Source organism: Leopardus geoffroyi, chromosome D4 (assembly GCF_018350155.1).
Source record: "Leopardus geoffroyi isolate Oge1 chromosome D4, O.geoffroyi_Oge1_pat1.0, whole genome shotgun sequence".
NCBI classification, from domain to species: Eukaryota; Metazoa; Chordata; class Mammalia; order Carnivora; family Felidae; genus Leopardus; species Leopardus geoffroyi.
The window spans coordinates 27069602-27087088 of record NC_059342.1 but is presented as its reverse complement, the minus strand read 5'-3'; the positions used below and the strand labels follow the sequence as shown (position 1 = coordinate 27087088).

The window sequence follows — 17487 nt, the reverse complement described above, 5'->3', positions numbered from 1 at the left end:
CTGGTTGGCATTCTGATAAGATTTTCTTGTAATTTGACAAAGATCGTTATTTAGTTTATTTTATTTTGAGTGAGAAGAATCTTATTTTAAAACCCACTCATGTGAATTACTGTCTTGTTTCTTTAGAACTATGAGACATGTTTTCTACAGTAGAGAGGACACTGTAGCGCCCCAGAAATATCCTTCTCGAATGTTGAGGGTCTTCATGAGGGCCAAACATGAGGGTCTTTTCTTCAAATTCCCAGTACGTGTACGTTTTCTGAATCTCAAGTTCAGTGAAATTCTTAACCTAACATTGTCACTACCACCTTTTCTTTGACAGTGTTCCTTTTGTCATTTAGTGATTTTCCTGGGTTTGACCTACTGTTCTACAACACATATGCTTTTTTTGAAAGCCGGTTCTCATGAGGTAGCTGTCACACTTCTGTCCGTCCTGTTTACTGAAGTACCCGGCACGGAATGCACCAAAACCTAGCGCGGTGGCTCTGTAGGTGCTTGTGAGTTCGTATCGTTAATACACTTGTCGGTCCACCTGTCATTTGTGCAATACTGTATGTGTGTAGAGAATGAATTGTCAATAAAAAAGAACGTGGCCTCTGTGTGATCGTAAGATTGCCTTTTCTTTGTAAGGAAGACGGGTTTGGGAATGGTAGCTGTAGCTGTTGCTGTAGCTGTAGTGGCTGCGTTTTTCTAACCAGTCTCGTCGCTAACGGGAATTCTCCCCACCCGATGCATTTGTGTCCAGCCTTCTGGCGTCATTCTCCATTTGGCCCTCTGACAGACAGAGCCTGTGGGATCGCTCTTGGCCCCAGAGACCTGAGCATCGCCTTTCTTCAGCCTTGTCTCCTCCCCGCTTCCCTTCCTCCCTCCCACACGGACTCCTTCTTACAGCCCCCTGTGTCCTTGTCCCTGCCTGCGATGCTTTTCCCACATCCGTCATCCAGGCTTTATGTTCACCTCCAGAAAGGTTCTCAGCCGTTCACCTCAGGCATCTTTGGAAGCACCTGCTGTCCAAGCCCTGAGGTTTCACAGATGACCGGAGACAGTCCCTGGCCTCAGCCATCTTAGAATGGACAAATGAGACACCAATGAAGAGAGTAGGGTAAGTGTCGTGATAGGTAAAGTGTGACACACACTTGCTCCGTGCCAGGAGCTGTTCCAGTATCATCTTCACAACAAGCTAGTGAAGTAGGTTGACTGTTGTCATCTCCTAGATGAGAAATTAAAAGCTCAGGATGAATAAAATAGTTGACCTGAGTCCCACAGGAAGTGGCCGGGTCACAGTGACCCGCCCGTGCTGCTAGCAGTTGGGCTGTGCCACATGTAGTGAGAACCGAGATGGTTCACTTTTTTTTTTTTTTTTTTTTACCGTTTATTTATTTTTGGGACAGAGAGAGACAGAGCATGAACGGGGGAGGGGCAGAGAGAGAGGGAGACACAGAATCGGAAACAGGCTCCAGGCTCTGAGCCATCAGCCCAGAGCCTGACGCGGGGCTCGAACTCACGGACCGCGAGATCGTGACCTGAGCTGAAGTCGGATGCTTAACCGACTGAGCCACCCAGGCGCCCCCGAGATGGTTCACTTCTAAGAGGCTAACTTAAAAGCTGTGACACCTCGGGCTTTTAAAACCCCTGAGAGATTTGGGGAAAAGGGAAGACATGGACAAAACTAAAGAGAACTGAAAACCTGCAGGAAGCTAGGCACTCAGGAGGCTGTGAGGGACAGAAGGGACAGTAGATGGGACAGCATGTTGCGGCTTTCTCTAGCTGCTGTAGGTGCTGGGAGCCGTCAAAACCTCTGCGTTTAGAAGTCGGGGGCTGGGAGGGGAGGAAGACGGGGAAGTGCCACTGAACCCCCAAACCTGAGGCTCACTGGGGTGAGCCTTTGGAGCTGCCGTCAGCAAGACTCCCGTCGAACAGACCAACCTTGACAGGGCCGTGGCGCTGTGGCCCGTGGCCGATCACACTGGCAACGCTTTACCAGGTGTTTTGGTTTTGGTCTCTTGCACAGTACTGAAAGGTTTTCTTGAAAAGTAGGAGCTTTGTCATTTCTTTGGTGTTCACTTCGCGACAGGCACGTCGTAATCCTCCTTGGCAAAATGGCTCGCCTACGGCTGCGTCATGTTCTTTCTCGCTTCAGCCAAGCGTCGCCAAACCCTGGCGTCCGGTGAGAGGTCACCTGGCAGTGCCTGTGTGACACGGAGGACGTCAGCTGCCGCGGCAGGAGCTTCATGCGGGATGGTTTCTTAATCAGAAGAGCACGCTTAGGAGTCCACTCCAGTGGTGGACGTGCCCCAGAAGAATTTCAGGAGACGGGGGCTGCAGCGGTGTTCTGCTGCAGAGTGTCCCTGTCCCTGCCCTGTCTCCGACCCACAAGAATGATTTTCTTGTTGACAAAGAGGAAAGTGGGGAGGGGTTGGAAAAATCCCTACAAGATCAGAAGTCCCTAAGATTTGCAGGACTTCCAGGTTTCATTCGTCAGGAAATCCCTTTTAAAAAGAGCCTTTCTTGTCTCGTTTTGATGCCTGAGAGATCAGGAAATGCAAAAGCCTGTGATGTTAAGCTGCCTGGTCATTCCCATGCCACTGAAGAGCTGTAAGACCCTTGTGGCCTACAAAGCTCTTTATAAGTGTCCAGTTTGGGCCTCAGAGCAGACGTGACCTGGCCCACGAGACTGCGTCAACTCGAGTAAATATAAATGCAGCCAGCCTGATGGCTGGGGCTCAGTCCGCAAGTTCGTGGGATGTCAGAGCTAGAGCTCGGGGGGTCAGATACATCTGGATTTAAATCGTGGGCTCTGTCACTTTGTGACCTGTTGACCCGGCACAGGTTAGGTGATTTCTTTTGAGCCTGTTGCCCTATCTGTAGAACAGTCTCAGAATTGGGGGAAATTAGATGAGCTAACTGCACATAAACAGGATCCAGCTTAGAGATGACACTCAGTACTTAGTGGTTCTGGTCCCTTTTACCCATGGTTATCAGTCAAGGCAAGAGTACGGGGAAAGAGTTTTCATATAATTAGGGAGTTACTGCCCCACATTAAAATCTGGGGGCGATTTACTGTATCTCTTTACATGACCACAACAGCTTGATTGAAAAGAACTACAGATATAATAACAGAAATTATATTCTCTTTGTAGCTGATCAGCTACGAAGAGAATTCCCGCGTAGAGAGACGTTTCTTAACTGATGAGCTGAATCCCCACGGGCTTAGAGGGTGGAGGGTCAGGTCAATGGGAAAGCCAGGCTGCCGGCCTACCTACCCTCTCCCTCCTTTGCAATGTGGAGCCCTTGCCAGGGGTGAGTCCTGGTGGGATGTGTGAAATCTGCCTCCCTTGCTGTCCCCCAAAATCCTCAGTAAAGGCTGGGGTTCTCAGTGGCACAAACTGCAACCTTCCCCAGGGCAAGGACTCTGCACCAGCGATGGCCCCCTAGCACAAAACCCTGTTTCTTTGATAGCCCTAGTGGACTGCATCACAGATTTACTTCCATTAAGTACATAGTTCCCAGCTATTCACTATAAAGTACATGTTAGGGGCACCTGGCTGGCTCAGTCGGAAGAGCGTGCCAACTCTTGATCTCAGGGTCGTGAGTTCAAGCCCCCTCCCTCCCCGGGTTGGGTGTAGAGATTATTAAGAAAAATAAATAAACTTTAAAGTACATGGTTATTCTCTGTGGAGTCAGGTCTTCAAGCAGTCCTCAAGCTTCAAAGTGTAAATAAATGGGTATCTTGTCGATCCCCAAGGTCTAGGGGACTGGGCTTCTGCACGTTGAGCCAAGGGTCAGGTGAAGCCCATGCTGTTGCTCTGCAGACCACCTTTGAGTAGCAAGGTTTTAAAATGTCTCCAGGGGTACTTGGTCGTATTAAGTGATCATTTGTACCTGTAGTTTTTACCACCCACCGTGGTGTTCAGGGTCTCTGATCAGCATGAGAGAGCCCCGTGGCCAGCCTGAGATGACAGAACAGCTTACCCACCAGTTTTTATAAGACCTGTCTGGTTCCTTTCAGTGAAATCCTAAAACCGTCTCGAGGATGTCCAGCCCCGTTTCCATTCAGTAGCTGGGTCCCCGCTCAGTCCCCACTGCTTTCCCCGGCACAACCAGGCGACCTGGGTGGTCCATGAATCGTTTTGATCCTAATGTTCTGGAACCAGAGTCCTCAAATAGGCTGGCTTTGACATCTCAGGGAGACCTACAAGGAAGGGGACACCTTGCATGACCCTTCTTTTCTCTGAACGACCACAAAAGGCACAGGGCATTGCCTTTCTCAGGAAATGTGTCTTGTGGGAAGTGTGCACAGGACAAAATTTACCACTTAACACTACTTTTAAGTGTGCGTTTCAGCGGCCATAAGAACCTTCATAGTGCCGCACAGCCATCACCACCATCCATCTCTAGAACTTTCTCATCTTCCCAACTGAAACTCTGCCCCCATTAAACACTAACTGTTCATGCCTCGCCACCTCCCGTCCCTAGTAACCAGCATTCTACTTCCCGTCTCTGATTTGTCTAGGTGCCTCAGAGCAGTGGGATCCTGTAGTACTTGTCCTTTTGTGTCTGGTCCGGAGGTAACAGTTTTGGTCTTCATTAGCAAGGAGACGTGGCCTCAACAGCTCTCACGGTTGCTCTTTAACCCACCGCGGATGGAGTCTTTAGTTTGTCCGCTGTGAAACTCCTTTGATGATGTGTCTGCTGATGGTTATTTATGGACAATTGAGGGCAGTTTAAGAAAAGCATCAAAAGATTGTGCACTAGGCTGACCCAGACGAAATTCATCATGAGGAGTCTGGGCAGAAACATCAGGTATTACAAAGGAAGTTCAATAGATAGGACTTGAAATATGTAGCTCTTGTCAGGACGAAGTCCGGCGAAACCATTTGGTGCTACAACAGATCTCCTACTCCTTCCTTTCTTTCTCATGCAGCCCCAATCCACTTGCGGCCAGACTTTGTAGGCAGACGTAGGAAGCTGTGTCCTATTAACTGCCTCGATTTCTCCTTTGCATCTTGTCCGTATCTATAGAAGGAAAAACTTGACTAATTAGAAAATCACAATTCAGCTCGTTCATTTTTCAGCGTTTCATGGCACATGTTCACTTTTTAAAATGTCTTTCCATCCTCCACCTTCCACCTATCACCCTCATGAAGGAAAATAATCCCCTGGCCTTTGGTGTCATGCAGCTGTTTATGTGACCTTGAGGACGTCCGTATGTCACAATGGACAGTGAGTTATTCCTTCACACTAAGCGTTAGCAGATGCCAGGCTAGCCCACGGGGCTACCAGATGAATGAGACCCAGCCCTGCAGATTCGTAAACAAGATGGCCACATAAACATAACTGTAAATCAAGTGGTAAGTGCTGTGATTGACCTACTCCTGGGGCATAATGAGAGAACAGAGAAGTGCACGTTCGGCCAGCCTGGGCTTGGCCAGGAGATACGGGGGGAAGTGGGTGGTAGGGAGAGAGAGAGCAGAGGCTAGAGCTGAGAGATGTGAAGCTGGGCCCGTGTCGACCAATCAGAGCTGGGAAACCGACCTTCCGGCAGTTCATGACTGCGCCTCAACAGTCCGTCTCTTCCTTCGGGCCTTCCCTCTTAGCCTTGCCCTCTTCGTGGATTTCTCTGCCTTCTTCCCTCGCCACCATGTTGCCACTGACTCCTAGCCCTGACTGGCCTCTGTTCTCACTACACCCGTAGCCCCTTCCCCCTGTCCCCAAATCCAGCCTTGAGAGTAGAGATGAGTCTGAAAGAGGAGGAGGAGGAGGAGGAGGTCAAAAAATGGTAGTGAGCTTCCTCTCCCTTTTCTGGAACCAGTTTTGTGGACAAGCTGTCTCTCATGGGCCCAAACTGAATGGTGGAAATACCCGAACTCCTCAAACTGGCTTCCAGGACAGGCCTGTCCGTCCTCAAGGCCGCCACTAAGGCCACTGTCCATCCAACGAATGGAGGCCCTGAGCAGGCACCCTTCCCTGGGGACTGTCCACAGAACAGTAAGCATCAGCCCAACGGCAATCCCTTTGGGTGGAATTGTACTGTCCCAACCCATCCCGCCTTCTCCTACCCCAGCTGCTATCCACCTGAGGCCTTCGTTCTAACCTTCTGTACATGCTACCTTACATCTCATGGGTATGTACCCATTTCGCGGGTGCTGAGGGCACCCACAAGTACACTGGCATTGTGGACGGCAGACAGAGCCAAGGCCGGTGACTCAGCCAAGGCTGGTGACTCAGCCAGTGCTTCCAGACCGGCCTAGGACCCTGCTCCGTGTTCGTCAGGTCCCTGGGGTAGAGGTGGGGAGGTGAGCCCCACTGCCGATGCACAGCTCTTCGGTATCAAAGGGAGTAGAAATGGTTATAGGTGCAGAGATGAGTGTGGCCCCCAGGAACCCCCAAGGAACTCTGTTCCTCCTCCCCTAGATTGCCGAGCAGAACGGTGTCCCTCTCCTCTGGTTTCTGTCTTTGGGAATCTGGCTCCTTTTTGGGATCCCATCCTGTAGGTCAAGTGCTGCCGCCCTCACCAAGCAAACCGGAAACAAGCAGAGATCTTCCCTGGAGGCTACACCAGGTACGATTCCTGTTTCTAAAAGTACTGGCATCCTCCACTGGCCACTCCTGAGGCACCTGAGCTGCCGCCACGTCCCCTTCCCCGAGAGCTTGTGCCACAGGAAACCATGACCTGCCGGCACCAGGAGATGCTCAGCACCACGTCCTTTCTAACAGGCCCAGGGGGGGATGGGGGCTGGTCCATTGGGGGAGTGCACTGAGGAGCCCCCCTCTTAGCACACGGGGCTGTCTCGTTGCCTTGTTTCAGGCTTGCCCTCCGTGTGCGACCACACCGCCCCAGCCGTTCTGTTGCTTAGCGTCTATGGAGCCCTTGCTATAATCATGCCTTGTACCACGGAGGACACAAAGACGTGCCTCCGGGAGCTGGCCCTGTGGGAGGGGGGAGGTGGTGGGAGGAGGAAGAGCACAGCAGTAGCGCAGTGGCCGTGATTAGGCAGCCAGCGCTTATAAGAACACGTCCTAGGGGCCGGCCGCCTGGCTGGCACTGCAGGAGTTAAGGGGTTGAGTCCTCACACAGCTCTAGGTGGTTGGCGCCATACTTACCACGCCCATTTTACGTATGTGTATACTGAGTACTGAGGCCAATAAATGCCATTGAGGGGGCACAGGAGCCCTGTCCAGGAGGCTCAGAGGAGCAAGAGAGGACATGAGGGAACAGAGGATGTCAGAGGGGCGGCTCCAGAGATGTTTGTTTTCTTTCATGTTTACTTATTTTTAAAGGTTTGTTTATATCTGGGAGGTAGGAAGACAGTGTGCAAGCTGGGGAGGGGCAAGGAGAGACCTAGACAGGATCCGAAGCAGGTTCCAGGCTCTGAGCTGGCAGCAGAGCCAGCCTGACACGGAGCTCGAACTGCGAGATCATGACCTGATCCAAAGTCGACACTCAACCGACTGAGCCACCCAGACACTCCCAGAGATGGGTTTTCACAAGACACCGCAGCTGTGAGGAGAAGGGCCCCCGGGGCCTTCGTATGCAGAGGGCAGATAAGCCGGCATGGATGAGAGTGAGGGTCGTGTGTGGGGAACGTCAGAAGATACGCTACGGGGAGTAGAGTCGCCCGAGAGGGAAGTGATGGGGATACAGATGGTCATGGTTCACGGCTCGGCTGAGAAGCCCCAAGCACGAGGCTGATGTCCTGTGCGCTGTGGGCCAGGGCAGAGCCACTGAGGGTTTTGAGCGAGAACAAGTCGGGATCAGAATTCTCTCTTAGGAAGGGTGACCCGGTGTGGCTTACAGAAAGTAAGAAGTTGGAGCACAGGATTTCTAGGGCACTGAAATTGTTCTGTATGATGGTATGATGTGTGATGGTGGATACATGTCATATGTTGGTCAGCACCCATTGGACATACAACACAAAGTCAACCCCGATGTAAACTAAAGACTTACATTGATAACAATATCGGTTTGTCAGTTACGAGTAATGCATCACACTATGTAAGATAGTCATAGGAAAAATTGTCTGTAACGGTGGGAAATGCTCTCCTTTCCAATTTTCTGTAAACCTGAAACTGCTCTAAAAAAAAAATGTCTATCAATTATTTAGAAGTCCTTTTTTAAAGAACATTTTTAAAACTTTTAATTTCAATATAGCTAACATACAGTGTTATATTAATTTTAGGTGCATGATGGAGTGGTTCAATAGACATGTTTTATTAGCAAAATAAGACAATAGTTTTACATTCCTAAGAAAACTCAGGTTTTCAAAAATTGCATTTTGAAAGCAATTGCTTCAAAGGGAGAATTGAGTTTCGTTCATTTTTCCTACCAGAATTTCAATGATAAAGGTCATTTTTTTAATTTAAGTAATCATAAGTACACTTAAATACTCCCAACGTGGGGCTCAAACTCACACCCCTGAGATCAGGAGTCGTGTGCTCTTCTGGCTGAGCCAGCCAGGCACCCCAATAAAGATCATGTTTAATAGTAGGCTGTGGACTGCCATAAAAGCCACACATCAGAAAGCACTCTGACCTTCGGGTCTGGTCTCTGCTCGAGACCGATAAGCTCTCTCAGCACATCAGCAGCCGCAGGGTGGTGCGTGCAGCCTTCCACGATGCGCTCCCTGAGGCATTGTTCTTGCCTCATCTGCTCTTAGTCAATGCCACAGACTTTTCCTGTCTCTGAGGTGCTGAAGCTGATGGATCCGTGTTTCCATTTCTGATTGCGTTACAATCAATAATAGCACATTACACCCCCTAATCAATTGTGTTCTATGCAATTCATCTGAAAACCTGAGCAGGCGGCATGTAGTGATGGAGAACCTAATCTGCACCAGCCGCTAAGCCGGGCAAGCGGATCCTATGGGCAGGCAGATTCCGAGGCTGAGGAATCCAGGGAAATCAACCAGGAAAAGCCCCCTAGGCATTTTGGTGAGAAATCAGGCAAGAGCTAACGAAGTCCAGACGAATCCTGGGTTCCCTGTGGGCTCTCACCTGCTTCCCAAAGGGGTCCTCTTCTCACTTAGACCAACATACCCAAAGCATGGAACCCCGTAATCTCTCCAGTGGGCCACAGGCACCCGGGGGGTTCAGAGAAAAAGCAACAACACAATAGTAGTCAAACTTCTTGAATTGGGACTGAAAGATTGTAGTTAGTGACTTCACAGAAACCCTATTTTGTCCTCTGCAACCATTCCATATTTAAACGTTGAGCATTTGGGGTCCCTGGGTGGCTCAGTCAGTTGAGCATTCGACTCTTGGTTTTGGATCAGGTCATGATCTCACAGTTCGTGGGTTCGAGCCCCACATCAGGCTCGGTGCAGAGCCTGTTTGGGATTCTCTCTCTCTCTCTGTTTGTCTCTCAAAATAAATGAATAAACTTTAAAAAAATGTTGAGCATTTTCCGTAAGGACAGCATCCGATTATCTTAAGTAACATCCGGTTGACAAAGTTCACTGTGGTTTAGTGTATTTTTCATACCATTGGCTGGTATCAAATTTGCAATCTTTATTATTGTGATTAGGTTATATTTGACTCGATTTCATTTTTCAAGAGGATTAGTGGCCCAAAAGTGTTCACTGAAGCATAAAATAGTGATGGAAACAGTGTTATATATCCTACAAATCGGAAAAATCTTATGAATACCCAAGGTAACTGTCTCTCCAGAAGGATATAGAATGTCAGGATTTACCGGGTCCAGCAAATCTGCAGGTGTGCTCTTACACAAAGAAGTTAAAAATGGAAACTCAATAGGAGATATGACTCTGGATCATGGGGTCGTGAGTTCCAGCCCCATGTTGGATGTAGCGCTTACTTAAAAACTTAATAGGAGGTGCCACAATGAATATCTGAAAGCTGAATTTAACTAGATTAGAGCTTGTACTTGCCCAGGTCTTCCCCAGCAAAGTTACAAAACCTGGTCAGACGGTACCACTGAAGCTTTTGAGTTATTCGACAAAGATGGTGGTACTTTTCCAGAAGAAGTAAAAAAGTTGCTCTCTAGGACAAAATGATTAATTGCTGAACACAGAATAAAGTCAAAAATGGCCAACCTGTTATTGAAAAGTTTTACTTATTGAAGCAAAAATAGATGCAGGGCTCAAACTCATGAACCACAAGATCATGACCTGAGCCGAAGTCAGACGCTTAACCAACTGAGCCACCCAGGCACCCCCAAAGATCTTATTTTATTTTTACTTTTAACATGTATTCATTTTTTGAGACAGAGAGAGAAAGAGTGTGAGCAGGGGAGGGGAAGAGAGAGAGGGAAACACAGAATCCAAAGCAGGCCCCAGGCTCTGAGCTGTCAGCACAGAGCCCGACGTTGGGCCCGAACCCATGAACTGTGAGAAGATCTTATTTTTTTAAGAGAATTTTTTATTTCTTTTTTTAGAGTGTATTAATTAATCAATTAATTTACTTAAGTAATCTACACCCAGTGTGGGGCTTGAACTCACGACCCTGAGATCAAGAGTCACACACTCTCCCAACTGAGCCAGCTGGGCGCCCCATCAAAAGACCTTATTGTACTGCTATTAATAATATGCAGTATGGCAAAAGCATTTCCAGTTGCAGACGCAAGCTGGTCTACAGCTGTTGATATATGTGTTGTATATACACATGAGGAAGAAAGCCACAGTGATGCTTTGCTCTGCGTTACTGAACATGCAGTGAAGAGTCTTTGGAGAGGCGGATTGTAGGCAGAAACAGATGCCCAGGTGTCCTACCTCAGGAGCAGTGGAGGGAGCAGTGGAGGAGCGCTTCATTCCAGAAATGAAGGGCACGTCTCTGAATGCCCCCCACCCCATACCGTCTCACTCCCAGGGAGCTTCCTCTTGGTTTTCATGTCACTGGGACGGATACTGCGAACGCCACGTACGATCAAGTTGTGGCCACTGCGTGCCCACCTGCCCTGTAAAGAAACGGGGACAGAGTGAGACCACGAAGTGTCCGTGAAGATGACGGACTAAAACCTCCAAGTAATTCCATGCCCCCACATCGGAACGGAACTGCAACACTGGGACGTGTTTTAAAAAGACATGGCCCGGGGCGCCCGGGTGGCTCAGTCGGTTGAGCATCCGACTTTGGCTCAGGTCACGATCTCACGGTCCGTGAGTTCGAGCCCCACGTCGGGCTCTGGGCTGATGGCTCGGAGCCTGGAGCCTGCTTCCAATTCTGTGTCTCCCTCTCTCTGCCCCTCCCCCGTTCATGCTCTGTCTCTGTCTGTCTCAAAAATAAATAAACTTTAAAAAAATAAATAAATAAATAAATAAATAAATAAATAAATAAAAAGACATGGCCCAAAGACGAGATCTGGAGAGATGCTAACATCAGAAACATTTTGGAAGTGAGAAGGAAAAAGGATGAGGGGTTGCTAACGGTTTGGCAGGCTAAGAACCGGACGGCCCTATTATGCTTCAGAATTGTCAGAATGCGACTGCAGGTGACACCGGCTTTCCTGGAACTAAGGGCAACGGGGAAGGTGGGCCAAGAGGACGGTTTCTGAGAAGGTGGACCCTCAGATGCCTTCCCCCACTTCATGTCTCTGCCCGTAATCTAAAGAACTTCTCTCTGGAGAGGCTAATCCAGGGGCTGCAGACTTGGGAGGGGCCAGGCCCACCAGGGGGTGCAAGCATCACACTGTAAAACAAGGAACAGACACCCAAACAAAACAAGGGATTATGTGAACGTATGTGCAGTAAGTGCCTGATACGAGGGCCCCCCAGCCCTCCCCCTCCCCCCCACTCTGCGGCTCTGATTTATCCTGTCACAGTGAGATACTTTAACACCCTCCAGATCAGGGAGGGTGGACTCCTACTAGCCCAGGAAAGGCCTAAAGATGATCGCATTAGGGTATCCTCCCCCAAATGCTCTACCCAAAGCCTACAAGCCCCATCAGTGAGAGTAGAGTTTCCTGCCAGCTTTTTAGCACCCCATTCGATCTCACAGTTTGTGAGATGGAGCCCCACGTCGGGCTCTGAGCTGACGGCACGGAGCCTCCTTGGGATTCTCTCTCTCTCCCTCCCTCTACCCCTCCCCCACCCTCAAAATAAATAAACTTAAAAAAAAAAAGAAATGGTTGTGCTGGTAAATTTTCTGTTATGTGTATTTTACTGCAATGAAAACTTTAGGTGTACGGGATGGTTTAGTGTTGGTCTGGCTGTATTTCATGGACATGAGACACGCAAAAAGCTCCCATGCTGTTCCACCATCTTGGCTCCTCCCCATGCAATTAAAATTTTAAAAAGAGGGAAGCAAGTTGAAGGAGAGACCTGTAGGGAGACATATATAGGTAAGAAAACGAGGCGGAGGAGAGAAAAAAAGAAAAGCAAAAAAGGAAGAGAATGCTAAACACTAAATTTAGGAGGGTGGTTCTCCCCAGGTGTGGTAAGGGAAGGGTGGCAGTGAGCGGGGACAGAGTGCTGTTCCTGACCTTCCGTCTCTTAGTCCGTGTTTTGGGCACACGGAACTCTATGATTATTCATTCCCATTTGAATGGGGACGTGCTTCTCTATTGCCTTTTCTATTATTTACTCTCTAGTAAAGAAACTGAGCTCTTTTTGCCTATTTAGGCATTGAGTTTTATTATATATATCTGCTGCTGTATTTGGTACCTGCTTGCGATCATTGCTAAACTGGTGTTATTTTATAGATCAACGTGGTCAAAAAAGAGCAGAATGTGAGTCACTTGTGTGATTTTAAGTTCTCCACTAGCCACATTCAAAAAAGTAAAAGAAACGGGCACAAATAATGTTAACCATTTCATTTAACCCAGTGTGTCTGAAGTAGTGTGTTTTCAGCAGATAACCAGCATGCCAATCCTTAGTGACATATCTTGATTCTTTTTTCTTACTACCGCACGTCTCCGTTTGGACTAGTCACAAATCAAGGGCTCAGTGGCCACGCCTAGCCAGTGGCCACCATCCTGGATAGCGCAGACTGAGAAAAACACTGCAAACATCGATTCAACACAGCCTGTGCTACCATATTGCATATGATTAAGGTGAATGAACAACAGGCGTTCAACAACGTCGTTGCCCTGAACAAAATCAGACCGAGCAACACCAACGGCCATGTCCAGTTTCATGCGAGTACAGGCCATGAAGATAGTGTTGTTGACGGCCACTGGGCCAACATCAACCGTGAGACCCCCACTGGTTGTAAAACGTACCCCACTTTTCAGAGATTTTAAAGCGTGAAGTTGCTACGAGACGGTAGTTACAATGCAGGACGTGTGGTGGGAGGACTGATTTTTTTTTTTTTTAATTTATTTTAATGTTTACTTTTGAGACAGAGACAGAGCATGAACGGGGGAGGGGCAGAGAGAGAGAGAGACACAGAATCGGAAGCCAGGCTCCAGGCTCCGAGCTGTCAGCACAGAGCCCGACGCGGGGCTCGAACTCACAGACTGTGAGATCATGACCGGAGCTGAAGTCGGATGCCCAACCGACCGGGCCACCCAGGAGCCCCGAGGACTGATTATTATTACAAAGCCTAAGGATGATGTAGGGAAATGGGGCTGGACGCCTCCAAGAGAGCAAACCTGGAGCTCAAATGGTAGATTCGGGGGAAGAGCTTGCGGAAGGTGGTTTTTATAACCTTGTCAGGCTGCTGCAGCATGGTGTGGCATCTACGGGGTTGAGGGTTAGTGAGCCCAGACAGCAGGAAAGCATATCCCCATGAGGAGGCCTGAGCGGGCACTCTCATGGGGACGCAGAACACCTAATGGCTCCCACCACCCTGATCTCACCTGCACACATTTTCCCCTGTGAGGTACGTGTGTTGGAGAGCGGATGTTTGCAAAGCCAAACCTTCCCTCTGTACGACGCCTACATGGCTCCCCTCTCAAGCGTCTTCTTTGGTGTTTGGTTGTAGTAGTAAGTTTATACTTTAACAACTAACTCCTTTATTGTCATCCTATTGGATTCAGGAGGGAGAGAGAAAAGTCTCCGGGGACCAGTTTTGTATATCAAAAAGTATTCTTTTTTTAATTAAAAAAATGTTTTTTAATGTTTATTTATTTTTGAGAGATAGAGCATCAACAGGGGAGGGGCAGAGAGAGAGGGAGACACAGAACCTGAAGCAGGTTCCAGGCTCTGAGCTGTCAGCACAGAGCGCGAGGCGGGGCTCGAACTCACAAACCGTGGGATCATGACCCAAGCTGAAGTCAGAAGCTTAACCGACTGAGCCACCAGGCGCCCCCCCAAAATATTCTTGAGAGTAAGAATGGTTTCAAATATTGTTCCCAGTATCCTCAGGGGGGCCTATCCCCGTGACTGAGCACATAAGTAACTCTGTAGACACAAGAAGACATAAAGTTATCTTTCTTTCCATATGTAACCCTTTCTCCTCAAAACAGGAAGTCGGCCATGTCCTAACGGAATTGTTTTGACGTTACAAAAGAAATACGTGCTTGCTGTATAAAAATCTCCAACAAGATGTACACTAGTAATCAATAGGAGGGAGCAAATCTCCCCTTCCATTCCCTTCCTGTTACCTCTCTTCTGTTGAAATTGGTACGTGTCCTTCCAGATGATTCTCTGTGAGTTGGCAACTGTGTTCATATATCTACTTCATATGCAAAACTATTTCTCTGCTACACGAAATACATATGTGGCTTTATTTTTGTACGTGTGGAATCAATGTACAATGACCATTAACATTTGTGGAGCATATTCTAGTGACATGTTTCTCCACACAGCAGCCAGAGTGCTTCTTTAAAAATGTAAGTCAGAGCCTGTCACAGGGCCTACAGTGGCTCCCCAGTTCCCTCTGAGGAAAGCCAAAGTTCCATGTCTGCCTGCAAGGCCCCAGGGCATCAGGGCCCTCCTCCCTCCTCTCTGCCCTCTTTCCCTCGCTTCCTCTGTTCCAGTCCTCTTGAAACCTGTTCTGTCTCCGGTCAGCCAAGAATCTGGCCCTTGCCCTGACTGGTCTCTGTCTGGAATCCCCCCATTTATTATCCAGGCTCACACTTCCTATGCATCCTTTCTCAGATGTCACCTTCCCAATGAATTCTATCCTAACCACTCTATTTAAAGTTACAGTTGGCCCCCCAGCACTCCTAATCCACCTTGTCCCTGTTATATTTTACTTCCTTTATAGTACTCTGACTTCAAACTTATTAATTCATTTATTTTTTTTTTCAAATTTTTATTTAAATTCTAGTTAACATACACTGCAATATGGGCTTCAGGAGTAGAATTCAGTGATTCATCACTTACATACAACACCCAGTGTTGATCATAACGAGTCCCCTACCCATCACCCCTCTAGCCCATCTCCCCCCACCGCCCTCTGTCAACAAATCAGTTTATTCTGTCTCTAAGAGTCTCTTAGGGTTTGTTTCCCTCTCTCTTTTCCCCCTTCCCATACGTTCAACTGTTTTGTTTCTTAAATTCCACATATGAATGAAATTTTATGGCATTTGTCTTTCTCTGACTTATTTCGCTTAGCATAACACACTCTAGCTCAATCCATGTCATTGCAAATGTCAAGATTTCATTCTTTTTGATGGATGAGTAATATTCCATTATATGTATATATATATATATATATATATATACATATAATGGAATATATATGGTGTATGTATATATGGTGTATATGGCGTATACATATATATTTGGTATATATATATGGTGTATATACCATTTCTTTATCCATTCATGAGTCGATGGACATTTGGGGTGTCTCCATAGTTTGGCTATCGTTGATAGCGCTGCTATAAAGATCAGAGTGCATGTGCCCTTTCGAATCTGTATTTTTGTATCCTCTGGATAAATACTTAGTGAAATTGCTGAATCATGGGGTAGTTCTATTTTTAACTTTTTGAGGAATCTCCATACTGTTCTCCACAGTGGCTGCCCCCGTTTGCATTCCCACCAACAGTGCAAGAGGGTTCCTCTTTCTCGGCATCCTCACCAACATCTGTTGTGGCCTGAGTTGTTCATTTTAGCCACTCCGACAGGTGTGAGGTGGTGTCTTATTGTGGTTTTGATTTGTATTTCCCTGATGATAAGTGATATTGAGCGTCTTTTCATGTGTCTGTTAGCCATCTGGATGTCTTCTTTGGAAAAGTGTCTATTCATGTCTTCTGCCCATTTCTTCATTGGGTTATTTTTTGGGTGTTGAGTATTAACTCATTTATTATGTGTATGATTTTCTGTGTGCCTCCCCTCGCTGGCATGTAAACTTCACAGGAGCAGAAATGTTTGTTCTGCTTGTCAGTGTATCCCAAGGGCCTAAGCTGTGCCTGGTTAATAACAGGTGTTCAATGAATTATTTGTAAATATTTTAGAAATTTTTCCTTTACACTTCATTTCCCTTTGTATTCCTAAGGCTTAGCCCAGTACCCGACACATTATAAACACTAACTGTTGTTGGATCAATGTTGTCTTACAGCCAAAAATTCAGTCAAGAAGGAAGAAAGGAAAGAGAGAGAGAAATAGAGAAACAATGTTAGGAAATAGTGGACACAAACTTCCAGTGAGCGCCATCTGGTGGCACAACAGAACCATCAGACTTCCTGGGCAGGAAAGAACAGATTTATTTGTGTGAATGATCAACTAATACCTTAATTAATTAATTTTTTTAAGATTTTGTTTTATTATTTTAAAGATTTTATTTTTGGGGCTCCTGGATGGCTCAGTCGGTTGGGCCACCGACTCTTGATTTTGGCTCAGGTCATGATCTCATGGTCTGCGAGTTTGAGCCCCATGACGGGCTCTGCTCTGATAGTGTGGAACCTGGTAGGGGTTCTGTCTCCCTCTCTCTCTGCTTTTCCCCTGCTCAATCTCTCTCTCTCTCTCTCTTTCAAAATAAATAAACATTTTTTAAAATTTTATTCTTAAGTAATGTCTACACCCAGAGTGGGGCTCAAACTTACAACCCAAGATCAAGAGTCACATGCTCCACCAACTGACCCAATCAGGCGCTGCTATGGTAATACATTTATTTATTTACGTATTTAAATCTTTATTTTTGAGAGAGAGAGAGAGAGAGAGAGCAGGGGGAAGGAGCAGAGAGAGAGAGGGGACAGAGGATCCAAAGCAGGCTCCGTACTGACAGCAGTGAACCTGACGGGGGGCTTGAACCCACAAACTATGAGATCGTGACCTGAGCCGAAGTCAGACGCTCAACTGACTGAGCCACCCAGGCGCCCCTAAAAAAATTTTTTTTAATGTTTGTTTACTTTTGGGGCGGGGGGAGGAGCAACAGAGAGACAGAGACACAGAATCTGAGGCAGATCTCCAGGCTCCGAGCTGTCAGCCAGACAGCCTGCCAGAGCCCCACGCGGGGCTCAAACTCACGAATCGGGAGATCGTGACCTGAGCCGAAGTCGGACGCTGGACTGACTGAGCCACCCGGGCGCCCCTATCTTTTTCTTAGTGATTTAAAACAACTCTTGGGGCTGCTGAGTGGCTCAGTTAAGTATCCGACTCTTGATATCAGCTCAGGTCATGATCTCACTGTCTGTGGGATGATAGG

At 47.6% G+C, this 17487-nt stretch overlaps 1 protein-coding gene across 3 annotated transcripts in view; it reads left to right on the top strand.

Moving 5' to 3' along the window:
- Nucleotides 1-5160: 5160 nt before the first annotated feature.
- Nucleotides 5161-17487, top strand: part of CD4H9orf153 (chromosome D4 C9orf153 homolog) — a 29047-nt gene continuing 16720 nt past the window's right edge. Inside the window, exons 1-2 of one of the 3 annotated variants that reach the window (XM_045467806.1) lie at nucleotides 5161-5351; nucleotides 6495-6562. The gene's annotated coding sequence lies outside the window, so the exon portion shown is untranslated. Of the gene's footprint in view, nucleotides 5352-6414; nucleotides 6563-17487 lie in introns of all 3 variants that reach the window. The other 2 variants (XM_045467805.1, XM_045467807.1) reach the window with 2 other exon arrangements.